Raw genomic sequence first — 13,950 nt, 5'->3', positions numbered from 1 at the left:
ATTTGTAAAGAAATGTCAACACGTACTCTCCCACTTCCCCCAAATTTTAACATATTTATTAGGGGCACCACTTTGTTCCGAATACCCTTTGTTCAGAGTGCATGCACCAGTCCGCACATTCATTTCATATCTCAATGAATAGACATTGCAACATCCCATCTGGCCACTATCTCTCTCTCTCTACCTTTTCAGGATTAATGCACACTGTTTTCTCAAAGTCCGTTTTGGCACACAGTCCAGTGGGTGTATAAGTACTTAAATTACCATTTCATATAATTTATTCCACTAAAAACTTTATTTGGGAATCCAAGTGTTTTATTAAGCGTCCCACCAAAAAAACACTGATGTCTTTGATCTGGTGCTTCCCCATATTCTGGAAAAGCGCCCTGCAGTTATATACCTGTATAAGACCTTAAACTGAAGACCCAACCTGTTTTATTGCACAGCTCCCTCTGGACGTCATTGCATGTATCCAGTCATTTGCTACTGGAGGCCTACATTCTCCTTCTACTCAGATCTTAACTTGTCCAATTGTCTTGCCGTATAATCACCCTCGTGAAGAGACTTCATATGGGTTTCTGTCCAAACCTTTTAAGCCAAGCTGCTTTTGTGATGAACATCTGACACCCCTCCCGAAACAAAAAAAAGAGACAGAATGTTTTCATAGAAATTAAACACTGGCACTGCCCAGGGCAACCTATCCTACCATCATTACTTTATCCCATCTGCACCAACACAGAACTGCAAGCCAGTCTTGGCCCTGCCACCATCTGAAGCAGACCAGTCACAAGCAACCGCTGCCATGTTTCAGCCTTGTTGGACCCATTATGGTATTTATTGAGCGAGGACCTCCCTCCAAGAAGCAACGGAGCACTTTACAGAGGAATACACCAATACCGATAGATGTGTTTTACAGAGGTGTACACCATTGCAGATGCATAACAGAGAGCTTTTCAGTTGTAACAGAAGAGATACAGCACGGGTAGGATACAGAGGTGGCGGGGAGGAGAGGGACGGGCAGTGTCTAGCGAGTCAGGTGGTGCAAGGGGTGACGTGATGGCCTAGGTGTTGGGAGGAGAGACTCCTTCAAGAGGTGGGTATTGAGTTATTTTCTGAATTGTAGGAGTGGGGGGTCTGGGAGGGGGTGGGGGGGGTTGGGGAGGAGTCTAATGCCGACAGGGAGGTGGTTCCATAGTCTTGGGCATAGGCAGATGATGCAGCAAGACTTGAAGGCAATTTGTGCATTCAGTGGAAACCGGCAAATGTCGATGAGGGCTGGGGTGAAGTGGTCGCATCAGCATAGACCCTCGATGAGGCGTGTAGCCGCGTCTAGGACTCATCACATGGGCACAGGCGAGGCTGACGAGAGGCCTTTGGAGGAGTGCATTGCCTCTGGGTGGGATAGGACCAGTGCTTGAACGGTGGATCTAAAGCTGTCCTGAGGGATGAAGGGCTTGACTGTGCAGGAGAGCGAGCCGATACCAAGCGGTCTGAGTTTTCTTAGTTTAGTTTAGTTTAGTTTATTCATTTGTATTGCGCACCAGACCCGAGGGTATGAGGGCGCATGAGCAGCAAGGTGATTCAAAGCTTGGTTACAGGATGCTTATACTTTACATTACATAATAATACATTACATTACATAATTACAGTGTGACGATGAAGGAACATGTGTACAGTTTGGCAGGAGAGAATGCAGTAGATGTATTTAAAGAATTACAAATATATACAAGTTTAGTATTACAAATTTACAGATTCTCTTAAAGCATGCAACGCGGAGAGCAGCCGTGTGGTGTTAGAGGTGTTAGTGGTTCGTGTTCTTTAACCAATGGATGTAGTTGCGTCTAAAAAGTGAGTAAGGTTGGGGAGTTCTGAGCGATGGTGGTAGGGAGTTCCAGTGTTGGGGTGCTTTCACCTGGAAGCTGTTGCCACCCATTTTAGTGCGTTTAAACCTGGGGACGGTGAGCAGATTAGCATTGGAGGTTCTGGTGGGTCTGATGGGGCTGTGTTTGCATATTCTGTCTGCCAGATAGCGTGGGGCAGCATTATTCAGGCATTTGTGGGTGAGCGATGCTACTTTAAGCAGGATTTTGTCTGTTGTGCTGAGCCAGTTATGGGATTTCCTGATATTGGAAATGTGTTCCCTCCTGGGAATATTGAGTGCTGCCCTAAGGGCGTTGTTTTGTAGCGTCTGAATTTTGTTGGTGATTTGTTTGGTGGCTCCTATGTAGAGGGCGTTACAATAGTCCAGTTTGGATAATACCAATGCTCTGGCAAGTGTAGTGCAGCTGTGGGTGGAGAGGAAGGGTTTGGCTGCTCTTATGAGCTTACATGTGTAGGCCGTCGAGGATGCCATCGAGCTAACCTGTTTGTGGAAGGTTAGGGAGGAGTCGAGGTATATTCCTAGGGTTTTTACTTCTTTCGAAACCTTGATTAGGTTCCCATCTATGATGAAGTTGGCATAATTGTGGTCGAGTTTGGTTAGGTTGGACGTAGAACCAAGGATGATGAGTTCAGTTTTGTCATCATTCAGGCATAGACTGTGCGAAGCCATCCATGCCTGGATGATGAGATACACCCTGTTCACCAAGGCCAAATCCTGGTTGTAATCTCCCGTCAACGGGATGAGGATCTGTGTATCATCGGCGTAGTTAGTGTAGGTGATACCCAGGCCGTCTAGATCATCAAACAGGGGCTTTGTGAACACGTTGTACAGAGTGGGGGAGACGCACGAGCCCTGTGGGACTCCACATTTAATGGGGATGGGTTCGGCAGCGGCAGAGGAGGAGAAGACTCGCATGGATCTGTTGTTGAGGAATGACTCAATCCAACTGATGGCTTCTTGTGAAAAGTGGGCAGCTGAGTCTAAATGATTACATAGGATTTTATGGTCAACTAGGTCAAACGCCGCAGAGAGGTCTAGCAGGAGTAGTAATGCAGTTTTCCCGTTATCTCTAAGGTCGTCTATTTGGGCTTTCAGATCTATCAGGGCTGTTTCAGTTTCATGTTGGGGTCTGAAGCCGGATTGTCTTATTCCTAGAAGGTGGTTTGTTTCAAGATACTTTTGAATTTGTTGGTATGCTGTCTTGTCTAGTATCTTGAGCAGGAATGGGACGGTGGTAATCGGTCTGTAGTTGGTTGGGATGGCTATGTGCGTCTTGAAGGAGAGGTGCTTGTCGATGTGGAACCCGAGGGACTTGGTGCAGGAGGTGAGCTCGGGAGTTCATTGTTGAAAGACAGTTCTTTAAGTCTGGGTGTTCGGTGTTGTTGGTGAGGAGTAGGAATTCTGTCTTGGAGGGGTTGAGATTTAAGTATGCACTGGACATCCAAGACTGGATCAGCAAGAGGCAGGTTTTCAGCCTATGATGTCATTGATGAAGTCGAGTTTGAGGTATAGCCGTGTCTCATCAACGTATAGGTGGATGCAGATGTGTGTGGCTAGGAGGGCTCCCAGTGGCTCCATGTATAGTTTGAAGATCACTGCAGAGAGGATGGAATCCTGCAGGACTCCACAAGGGATGGATACCTCTGGCAATCAGGGAGTCCATATGAACAAACTGCTTGCGGTTGGTGAGGTAGGATTTGAACCAGTGTAGGCCAAGGTTGCTGGTCCCCAAATGCACTGATGTAGGGTGTTCGTAAGTACCTGGTGGACTACTGTGTTGAAAGCAGCCGAGAGGTCAAGTAGAACCAGGGGTCAAGGATGGGCGTTGTCGACCACCTGTATGGTTGCCGTCTCTGTGCTGCATTTGGGACTGAATTCGGATTGGTAGGTTTGGAGGAAATTGTTGGCGTCGATTCTTTAATTGCTGTTTTTTTGCGGCTATCGCTTTCTCGATTATCTTACCTAGGATGGGGCGATAGTTACCTAGGTTGTCACGATCCAGAGAGGGTTTCTTTAGTAGAGGAAGGATTTGTCCCGTTTTTGGGGTTGATGGGAACGTGCCTTGAAGGAGGGAGTTTTTGATGATTTCTAGGTAGGGAAGGGGAGCTTCCCCAAGGCTGGTCTTGTGGATGGATGCTGGGAGGATGTCATTCGTATATGATGTAACTATGAGGGCGGCCAGGGTTTCAACCAGGTCCTCTGTCGAGATTGACTTTAAGGTTGTACAGGGTGTACAGGGTGTGGATATTTCGTGAGGAGGGATGTGAGGTGGGTCTGTGGATGCAGTGCCAGTTTTTTCTTTCCCGATGAATCTTGCAGAGGTTGGGCTCTTGTGGGTGCAAGGGTGCTGACGGTTTCAGTTAGCAGGTTCGTTGTTTCAGAGGCACATTTTGGTTGATGGAGGCTGAGAGGGTGTCATTGAGTGCTTTCAGGAGCGAGTCGCAGGTCAGTTGGGGGTGTTCGATCCATGTAAGGTTTTGGGTGGCAAGGTCTTCTGTGAGGGCTTCCACTGGGAAGTTCTTGAAGAACCTGAAGGTTTATCTGCTGGGAATGCTTGACTCGGGTGGTATGCAGGATGTTGAACGGCCCAGCTATGTGGTCAAGTGGCAGAGGAGAGCTCTAGTGGGGTGCCGGGGAGGGGTCGAAGACAGTGTGGTGATTAGGGTGAGGATGTTACCTTTCTCGTGTGTTGTGTTAGGCTGACTGTGTAGAGAAGGCTGAAGAGAGCTTCCTTCATTTGTTTGGTGGGCTTGTTGCCTGGGCGGTTGAAGTCTCTTAGGAAGAGGTTTGCGTGCATGAGGGATATGGTGGTGACCAGGTCAGTGAAGTCTATGATGACTTATCAGTGAGCCACAGCTTAACTTTCCAAGCGTCAAAAGGAAGGGAACCGTGTCTGTGCATACACACGCTTACTTAATGAGAGAATAAAAAAACATGTGAAGGCTTTGAACCACGAACGAAAATTGACATTCCCCTGAGCAGCACTTCAAGACCATTTTATGAAAATCAGTTTTGGTCCTGCAACCAACAGCAGCAGTTTGTTTCAAACTGCTAAATCACACACACAAAACCTAGCTAGGGATACTTGTGTTCACGTGCAGAGGGGAATTGGGCGGCTCCTTTTAGGGTAGGACCAGGATTGATTCCCAAATGGTTTTGTTCCTTTATGTAATGGCTCGGATTTGATGTCTTAATTGTGGTCATGATCATTTCAAACCCTTGCATCCATCCCTTTGGTTTTACTCCACTTTCTCCCCCAGCGGTGTCATTCGCATGTACTCCCATTATTTTCTTCACATCTCCTTAAGAACGTAATGCCCACAAGCTGTAGAGATGTGTATGCAAGCAGCAGGTGCCAGGTTTGCATGCTGATGAGCAGCAAAGGAGACCATCATTTGGAGGCTGATTAAATGAGTAACAGTTTGCATATGCTCTCCTCTATTGGGATGAACGCTGCTCACAAGTGCCTAAGCAATGAGCTAGCCAAGGGACAATGGAACCTCGTGTTCTGTATTATAGATGATCCATAGTTGTACTATATGGGATACATTACTCACCGTAATCGTATTTCTGATGCTTGTATCTGCTTAGATTCACATGCTGTGCATAGGCCGTTTGCACCATTTGCAAAGCAGCTACTTGGAGCTCTATTCACACTTTTACTCAGCACTACTGCATTGACACCCATTCCAAGACAGATACTCAAGTGGGACAAGCGGTTCTAAGACATTTATTTGCTCATGACCCTTCTCAAAGCCCACCTCCCTCTAACACTGCTCGCTAATCTATGCACAGTATGTGATCTAAGCAGATTCCACAAGCCTCAGAAGGGATACATTACTTACCGTAATCGTATTTCTGATGCTTGTATCTGCTTGGATTCACATGTGACCCACCCTTCCTCCCCTCTGAGAGAAGGCGCATGGATGCTTGTAGTCTTACCTTTCTGTCTATCTGCTTGGATTATCTGTACTCACGCTACTCCTCATGTCAGAAAAAATACAATCTGAGGATCCTAGACGCGTGAGGGATCTTGGGTACAGTGGACGTCACACTAGGGATAGTATTACTGGCACGCCCTGTGTCGACGCCCATTTTCGAGTTTCGAAAAACAAACTGTAATACTCCGCAGCTTCCACTAGATGTCGGCCTATGCACAGCAAGTGATCTAAGCAGATTCTACAAGCCTCAGAAATTATAAGTTACTCACCATAATGACTAACGTACTCTTAGTCCTTCGTCCCCTTTCCTCCTTGCTTCATGGGCATCCCTTCGTAGGGACAGGAGACAAAACCCTTTTTACCAACAAAAAAAAACAACAACTTTTCCCATTAAATTTAGAGGCGCGGCCGTGTGGCCCTGGGAGCATGCGTTACCCCGACTCCGACCCCTGGCGCCACACCTCAGTCCCCATTGACGCGTCGACAATATTTAACATTGCCTAATGACATCAGTATTATTAGGGGGGGGGGGGGAGGATGGTGTGACGTATGGGCGATTACAACTGAATGCAGCCCCAGGGTGAAGGAGACCCTCCTTTAGAAAACAGATTCCTTAGAACCACCTGTCCGAAAGCCGCGTCTGACTCAGAGCCGGTGACAAAACAGTAGTGCTTACCGAAAGCAGACAGGGGGGTCCAGGTGGCCGCCCTACTGATGACCTACCACAGGACCTGCCGTTGGAATGCAATGGCTGTGGTCTTGGCCCCGACCGCATGGGCATGCACGTTAGCTAGAAGTGGCTTGTGCTGCTCCTCGTAGGCCTCCTTGATGGCCAACACCATCCATCGTGCAATAGATGCCTTGGATGCTTGACATCCCGGGCCTTGACCCTCCCCCCTCCCGCGAAGGTGACAAACAGAGCGTCTGACTTGCAGAAGCCCTTGGTCCTGACTAGATAGAATTTCAGAGTGCATCTAACATCCAGAGAGTGCAAAACCCTCTGAGGCTCATCCTTCGGGTCGACAAAAAACATAGGTAAGACTATTTCCTCGTTTAGATGGAAAGCGGAGGGTACCTTAGGTAGGAAAACGGGGTGTGCCCGCAGGACCACCTCACCCTTGTGAAAGGTAGTATAGGGCTCTGAGGCCACCAAAGCCTGTATCTCGCTGACTTTGCGAGCAGAGGTGAGACCCACTAAAGGAACTGTTTTAATGGTGACCAGCCTGATGTCCGCGGACGCCATTGCCTCGAAAGGCTTGTGTGCGCCAAGGCACTCAACACTATATTGAGGTATGAAACGGGGTGCAGTCTTTTGATGGCGGGTATAGTCCGCCGAGGCCCATCAAATGTCTCTTGACTATCGGGTTGGAAGAGGAGACAACCTCCTCCTCCGAATTTGTGTAGGCTCCTATGGCCGCCAAATACGTGCAGCATGTGCCCACCTGCACGTCTGAGTGAGCGAGGTGCACAGAGGAGAGCACAACGTCCAACATGCACGCAAGGGGATCGGTCTCCTTAGAGTCCGCCCAGTGACAGAACCTAGTCCATTTACTCTTTTACTGGCTCCTGGTAGCCTTGCTCCTGGCACCGTGAATGATCTTTAGGTTAGCCTGTGATAGGCTAAGGTGCTTCAGCATGAGCTGCTCAGAAACTGCACTGCTAGGGCTAATTTCTGCGGTGCGGGGTAGATGACCCTGCCCCCCTGCTGCACCAGAAGATGAGCTGGACCCAACGGAAGGTGAATGGGTGGCCTGTCCGATAGGCTGAGAAGATCCGAGAACCACAGTCTTTGCGGCCACCATTGAGCTATGAGAATGATACTAAGTTGACGAGACTCCTTTATCTTGTAAATCACCCTGTGGACCAGGTGAGTGGGCGGGAAAGCTTATGCGGTCACGTCGTTCCACTGTATCTGGAATTCATCGCCCAGGGACCCAGGGCCTTGTTCCTGCCAGGATGCAAACTGATGGCCCTTCTTGTCCCAGGAGTCGAAAAGTTCCACCTGAGGATGCCCCCTTCTGCTGAATATTTCCAGCAGCACCTTGTCTTCAGTTGCCACTCGTAATTGTACGCCCCCAGTCTGCGGAGCCTGTTCGTTTCCAGGTTGGACTCCCCCGGAAGGTGGATGGCCGTCAGGTAGATGTTCTCCAGGGCCCATTCCCACATGCTGATCGCTAGGCTGCATAGCGGAGGTGACCTGGTCCCACCCCTGCTTGTTGATCGAGTACATGCTGGTGGAGTTGTCGGTCTGGATCGGTGTAGATACGCGTCCTTCAGATCCAGGGAGCACATACAGTCTCCCCTCCACAATGTCTCCGCATTGAGTGCTGGCGTAACCATCTTCAATTTTTGAAGAGGGAGAGGGTGGAAAGGTCCAACAACTCTCAGGCCAGCCTGGTTCTTCTTCTGAATAGTGAAAATCCTGGAGTAGAAGCCCGAGCCTCGCTGGCAGGCTGGAACTTCTTCCACTGCCTGGCTCTCGACGAGCGATCGAATCTCTGCCAACAGAGTTGCTGTCCAATACCACCAAGAGGATCCAGGGGTCTGCAAACTTCTGATGCTAAAACTGTGCGTGAAGAGCAACCCTGCCCCCCACCGGAGACACGTGGGCCTGAAGGGATGCGTTATGCCTTCTTTCCCTCTGAGGCCGATACGGAGGAGGGGCACTGAAAAAAGCCCTTACCCCACCCCCTTTTGTTGTTTACGCCTGTGTTGACTCAGTGAACGGTCAGGCTGCCTGGAACTCCGCTCATGGAGGCCACGGAACCCTCCAGACGTCCGCCACTTGTCTGATGGTGGTGGAGTGGAAGAGGTCGCCACCCTCGAATGGAATGTCCATTATGCTTTCCTGAACGTCCGGGTTAAATTCAGTAGCCCAAAGCCAGCCCATCCTTTTCATGTCCGTGGCGATGCACATGTCCCGGCCAGAGGTGTCGATTTCGCCCACGGTGGACTCCATGATGTCTTACACCACCATTTTAGCCTTTGCCAGACCCGCCTTGAAGCGTGACTTGCTCAACACCAGAGATTCTGGAAGGAAGTCTGCTATTTCCCACCAAAGCCTCTGGTTAACTGCTGCCAGCATAGCATCCGCGTTGGCTTGACGAAGATGCAGCGAAACATTGGAATAAAGCTTCTTACCATACGCCTCCACGATCATCTCCTTGCCTAGCAGCGCTGAGGACAAGGTGGCCGAGGACAACTGAGGCTTTGAGTAGAGTGACGCCGCAGCAATCACAGAAGAGTGTATCCCCCTCCATTTGCCTATACTTGGCATCCAGGTGGCGATTGACAGGCTGGGCCCTGTGGGTTTTGAACCACCCCTTTTTGGCCAAGGCGACTACCTCCTTCTGCATCGCAATCCCCATTCTAGCCGTCGTGTATAGAGCAAGGACTTCTGCAAGCACTCTTGCCTCTGGTTGTTCAACTTAGGGTTGAGGAAGGCCCAAGTACTCTGCCACTCCTGCAAGCCGTTCGTGGAAGGCCTTGGCTGACTGACAAGTCTGGGTCCCCTTTCTTGTCCGTGTCCATCGGAGTGTCTGGGTGGTCTGGAGCGGGTGGAGACGTGCTGGGTGCGGAGGGCTGAGGTGTGGAGACTGGAGGCGGAGGCTGCAGCAGAGGCTGGTACGGAACTGCCTGAACTGTGGGAGGCGGGGGAGCCGGAATCGAAGAAGCCGGCGTGGACAGTGGGGGCTGCGAAGGGGGGCTGCAATGGGGCCTCTGGCGCTGGAACCACAGGAGGAATGACTATGGGTGTGGGCGGGAGCATGTCCCTGATAACATCCCTGAGGATGGCCCACATCTGAGGAGATTTCATGAGTGTGAGGAACTTTTGAAAGAACCTGTCCTCGCAGGCCGGTCGGGTGGCAGGTGATATTGATGGGATTGCGGTTGGCTGCTGGGCCCGGTGCGTATACCGTCTAGTTGGTTGCCGAGGTAACCTGCCCTGCGCTGCTGATGGATAACCAGTAGGCCACGTACCTGGGTGACACCAGTCCCACGTTGTAACTTATTCACCCACCTGCTCAGTTCCTCAGGGAAGTATCGGACAAGCGGCCATCTTGTTTAGAACATCAGCCATTTTGTTGAGCTGACCGCCACATGTCCAAGTCGTGGTGTTTGGCTCACTGGGCCCAGCCTCCTCCAGGACTCTTGATGGTGGAGCATGAGACCTGCCCTGCACACCTCAGGCTGAGGCCTGGTAGGCATGTCGCCCTCAGCGGTATCGCTGGTAGTGCTGCGCGCAGGCAACCCCTAGGGCCATGTTGCCAGTACAAGGGCGTAGACCCTGTAAAATAACCTTGCAGTACCTCAGCACTTTCTCCGTAGGGATCTACGGAGGCCCTCTGCCTGGCGGTCGGTAGCTGAGCCAGCTTGGGTACCCGTGCTGTTGAGAACTCGAGAGGTTCCTCCCGCTCAGGCGTTTCCTTGGGAAGGAGTCACCTTTGCTGGGTGCGCTGGAAAAGAGTAGCCCTCCCTTGGGCCTATGTCTGACGAAGTCCTTCAAGTACTCTGGAGGCGACTTTGCAAAGAGCTCCCTCCACCTAGTCTGTTCTTCAGGGCACACAAAGAAAGTGTGTTGCACACGGTACAACCCTCCCATTCGTGGTCGGGGCCAAGGCCGCGGAGGCAAAGAGCATGGTGATCTGATGTCGGGAAGAGCCCATGGCAGGCTGAACACCTGCTGAAGTCGACATGTGCCAGGGAGGAGCGGGGCGCCAGAGGACTGAGTACTGGATTGATAAGAGAAGACAAAGACAGAAGAAAGTATCCGGGGAAGAGCGTGTGGTTATTACATGGCCGAAGCCAAACCTAGTAGCGCTGGTGAAATCGGCCCGTTCCGGTAGATGCAGAAAAGGGGACTGAGGTGTAGCCCCGGGGGCGGAGTCAGGGTAGCACATGCTCCCAGGGCCACACCCCTTCATGCCTCTACATTTAAAGGGGAAGAATGTTTTTTTCTGGTGAGAAAAGTTCTGTCTCCCGTCCCTAGGAAGGGACGCCCATGCAGTATGGAGGAAAGGGGACAATACGTAAGAGTAATACACAACTACTATAGTCTAAGAAACATTGTGAAAACACAGCATTCCAGTACAAAATGTATGCATAAGGGTATCTTAAGTGCACCCTTCAACAGCATCACTTCTAGGTGATCCAAGTTTAGCACCAAATCTAATCCGGACATTTTAGATGCAGTGATTTGCCCAGGATCACAGATTGATCAAGTGGGGAGAGTTGTGAACCCAGAGTTTCTAGTTACATTTTGCAAATGAGTATGCTTCAGACTAGAATTCATTCGCATAGTCCATCAACTCATCCCCAGTAGAACCAAAATTGCACAGCAGTGCTTTAATAATGTTTCTAAGAACCAGACATGGTGGAGAAAGCTACCACATAAATGAAATGTCAATTTTACCAGGTCATGATCTGGAACTAAAATGGCTAGTCACACGAAGACTTACATCTACCATTGGACACAGAGGACTCAGATAGCTCAAATTCTCTGTGGAAGGCAATGTGCTGCATGCTCCATTGTGAAGTTTATAAGCTTTTCTTTTGTGAAGAAAAGATGCAGTCCATCATGTAAATGTTTAGCAATAGCCACAACCAGAGTTGTTGCGCTTTGCAGTTGTGACAATTTCTGTATAAAGAGGATGTACATTTCCATCCAAAGTATGCCTCTGGAATTTTTACGTGCTGAATTTGGAATCCGCTCTATTTAATTTCAACTATTACAGCAACGCCTTACTTTGCGCACCAACATTGGTTTGGCACAATCAAATAGTTGTTTGGCAGATGTAAGTGACCGTAAAAGAACTTTGCTTTAGAAACCCATAGGTGACACTGCGTGTTGGTGTGAACACTTTAGGGTGGAAATGGCTGAAGCCTATATGGGTAATACCAAAAGAATAATGAAAGGGTCGATCGAAGCACTGACACATAGGAGTATATTGCATTCACACCTAAGGTCGGGAAGACACTTAAATGTGTCTCTCAATTTACCAATCATAGGAAAGGACCTGATTAAAATTAAATGTATTACGAACACTCTATTACAGGCCATGGGACAAACTTCCAATCTTTAAAAAGGGACTTGTCACCTGTGCCAAGATACGGAGATCAAAACCTGTAAACCTTGATTATATTGTTCTAGAACTACCATTTATGCATAAACTACTTTAAAGGATATCATTGGGCAGAGCTTCTAATGTAAGACACTATGGCACAGGATAATGACTGCAGGCGAGCCTTGTGTTATCATTTGTGCCATTAGATTACAGTTTTTCCCTCAAAGCATCGATAACTTTCTACAAAACAAAAGTAGTACCTGCGATAGTTTACGGGGCAGAAGCCATGCCGGCTATACCATCGGAACTCTGGCCCAAACTAGAAGGATTATTTTGGAGGAAAATACTGCACTTGCCACCTTCAACTCCCACAGCATCAATCAGCCGAGAGCTAAGCCTAACTTCATTAAAAGCAACCGTCGATCTCAATGGCCTAATGCGGTTTAGGAAAATTCGCTCAACAAACCAGAAAATCTACCAGATTATTCAGAAAGAAATCAACAAAGTAGACAACAAGATGTTGGCCTCGTGGGTTCGTAAAAATCTGCAACTCTTGGAGGAAATCGGATGCTCTGAGGAGGAGATCGACAAGAATCCAAAGAAAACAGCCAAAAAACTGAGGGAAACGGATTGGTGTCAAACAGCTGAGTCGGCTGGAAGGGACAAGTTAATGCATTTACCCATACCGGCCCAGAAACTGAACGAGCCTGTTAATTATCTAGTGAAATTTCCTAATAAAAGAATACGCTCAGTTTTCATGAGAGCCAGACTAAACTTTCTAATAACCAAACAAATCCAAGCAATCCGAGACAAAACTAAATCAAATGCAGATACTGTGAGGAGCCCCAAACAGTTGAAACATTAAAACATCTTCTCAACTGCCAAGGCCTAACGGCAAAAGGAAGAACACATCTCGGTCACCTTTTCACGTACTTCTGTAGCTTGGACGAAGAATACTGGTGGACATACCTGATGAATGGAAAAGACATCAAACCGGTGATTGCCGTAGGAAACTTCATAGAAAGCCTCAACCTGGACACCAAATAACTTGCCAAAAGAGGACAGGAACCAGAAGAACTACATCAATCAAGACCAAAAGGAAATTTCATCTTCAGCAAGACCAACCTAAAAAAAAAAACTTGTAACCACTTAAAGATAGAAAGAGAGGGAAACAAAACTACGCAGCTCACAAAACTTGTAAAAACTAGTAAAATAGTTGAATCACGTATAAATCATTTTTTTTTTAAATTACAGTATGAAGTAGAGATTTTGAGCAAAATCTTCATCCTATTAATTGTCTAAATTGTTACAGTACTTACACTTATCAGTGTATTGATATTATTGGTATGTTTTTATAAAAACGTATTCCCACAGCTGCAATATACTTAAAGAAAAATATCCTACCTTGTACAGAAGTGCGAGTGTGACTAAGGCTTGCCCAGGTTGCCGCTTTACTAATGTCCTTTATAGGGCCCAGGTCTCTGAAATGCCACGGACATGGCTTTGCTCAGTATTTGGTGTGCAGGAAGAGCTGTAATGGCAATTTGTATGCAACCACTATGGAGCTGTCCCCGGCGAACTACCTCCATAAAGAGTCGAGTTACTTTACGCAAGTCATTTGTTTTATCAAAATAAAAGTTCTGCGTCCTTGCTAATTAGAGAGTAAGTAGAGTTTTTTCCACTTGCGAGCTGGGTCATGGAAAAAACACTGGCAGCGAAAGCACTTCGTTAAGGTGAAAGGCACTGATCACTTCAGTTAAGAAAGCTGGTTTAGAGGTTAGGACCATCATATCTTTGTGACAGAGGATGTAAGGGTCATCAACACATCCAAGATTCTCTGCATTGATGTTAGGACCACAAGGAAAGCAGTTTTCAGCGCTACTCATTTCAGTTCAGCAAAGCCCATTGGTTCAAATGTTTTATGCACGAGAGCCATAATGATCCCATTGAAATCCCTCGGACTACAAGGGTTCCTTAACGGCTGATATAATTTCATAAGCCCACTGAAGTGTTGCTTAATCAGAGTGTTTGCCAATGAAAATAATTAAGTACGCCCTTATTG

General features: G+C 48.2%; 1 protein-coding gene across 2 annotated transcripts in view; it reads right to left on the bottom strand.

Annotated features, from left to right (window-relative positions):
* The window catches only part of ADK (adenosine kinase), a 1,244,147-nt gene that overhangs the window by 1,315 nt on the left and 1,228,882 nt on the right, over positions 1 to 13,950 (bottom strand). The window lies entirely within an intron of this gene.

Source organism: Ambystoma mexicanum, chromosome 8, assembly GCF_040938575.1.
Source record: "Ambystoma mexicanum isolate Mex_15411 chromosome 8, UKY_AmexF1_1, whole genome shotgun sequence".
Taxonomy (NCBI): domain Eukaryota; kingdom Metazoa; phylum Chordata; class Amphibia; order Caudata; family Ambystomatidae; genus Ambystoma; species Ambystoma mexicanum.
This window is presented reverse-complemented; position numbering and strand designations above follow the sequence as displayed.